The sequence below is a fragment of the Chinchilla lanigera genome, unplaced genomic scaffold, assembly GCF_000276665.1.
Source record: "Chinchilla lanigera isolate Chin_1 unplaced genomic scaffold, ChiLan1.0 scaffold00005, whole genome shotgun sequence".
NCBI classification, from domain to species: Eukaryota; Metazoa; Chordata; class Mammalia; order Rodentia; family Chinchillidae; genus Chinchilla; species Chinchilla lanigera.
Genome location: NW_004955406.1, coordinates 21,785,852 through 21,787,270, shown reverse-complemented (window position 1 = coordinate 21,787,270; position 1,419 = coordinate 21,785,852).

The following is a 1,419-nucleotide window of genomic DNA, read 5'->3' as shown; positions in this document are numbered from 1 at the left end:
CGGCCTCCGAGCGCGTCCTGCGGGGCGACGGGGCGCCCAAGGACGACGCCGCGTCAGCGAGCGCCCTCGCGGGAGGCCCCGTGGCGCTTTGAGCGCGCCGGGAAGGTGCCGAGGCTTTCCCGCCACGCGCACGCGTGCTGCGTTTAGTGGGCAGTGAGCGTGCGTGCCCAGCGTAACGGTGAGACTGCTTACCCGTCACCCTGGGGGCGGAGGAGCTTCGCCGGACAGCTGTCTCTAGCGTGGAAAGATGTTTTGCTTAGAGAATCGCTGTTAACATTGCAGAAAGCAAAGATTGCATGTTTTTCTTTTGAAAAGCTACACCAGGCCGAGTGTGGTGGCACACGCAGGATTGCCTCCAGTTCATGCCCCGAATTGGCTACAAATGAGTTCAAGGCCAGCGTGAACTACATAGTGAGACTCGTGTCTCAGAAAAGCAAAACAAGGGCCGGGGATATAGCTCAGTGGCACAGCGCCTGCCTGGCAAGCACAAGGTCCTGAGTTCAATTCCCGATACCGAATAGAAAAAAGAAAAACTACACCAGAAGAATTTGTATACTAGTATATTCATTACAGTGATATGTATAAAAATTTAAAAATTACAAACTAAATTTCTAACAACAGGTGAAAAGAAGAGCCTACAGCAGCTTCATATAGTGGGCAACTATGCAGTGGTAAGAGTCATGTTTTCAACAACTGTAATATTTTGTGTATTTGTTCAGAAGGTTTACCAACTTTTATAACCAGGAGAAAGGTTTATTTATTTATTTATTTTATTTATTTTGTTTTTGAGACAGGGTCTTGCTGTGCAGTTCAGGCTGGTCCTGATCTCACTACATAGCCAAAGTGGCCTGGAACTCCAAGGAATTCTCCTATCTCAAGCTTCCCAAGTGCTGTGATTATAGACCTGCGCCACCGTGCCCGACTAGTTTTATTTTTATGTACACCATGACTGAAAAACTAGTACTGTATTATGACTATTTTACATATGATTTTTTTTTTATTTTGGCGGTACCGGGGATTGAACTCACGACCTGAGCTTGCCCGGCAGGTATGTGTGCTATTGAGCTATACTCCCAGCCCTTACATACCATTTTGAAGATTGGAGAAAGCCAGGTCTGTTAAAGGCAATGAGAAATATTTATATAAATTATTGTATCATTAATCAGCTCAAGTCCAATGACTGAGTTTTTACAAAAGCTTATGTTTTTGTTTTTGTCTTTTTGAGACAGCGTCTCGCTATGCAGTTCAGGCTGGCCTTGAGCTCGCTTTGTAGCCCAGGCTGGTCTCGAACTCAACAATCCTCTTGCCTCAGCGAGTGCTGGAATCACAGACGTGCACCACCACGCCTGGCCAAGAGCTTCTGTTACAGTTTGTATCTTCAGTGTCCTCCAGAGGCTCATGTGAAGTCTTGGTCCCTAG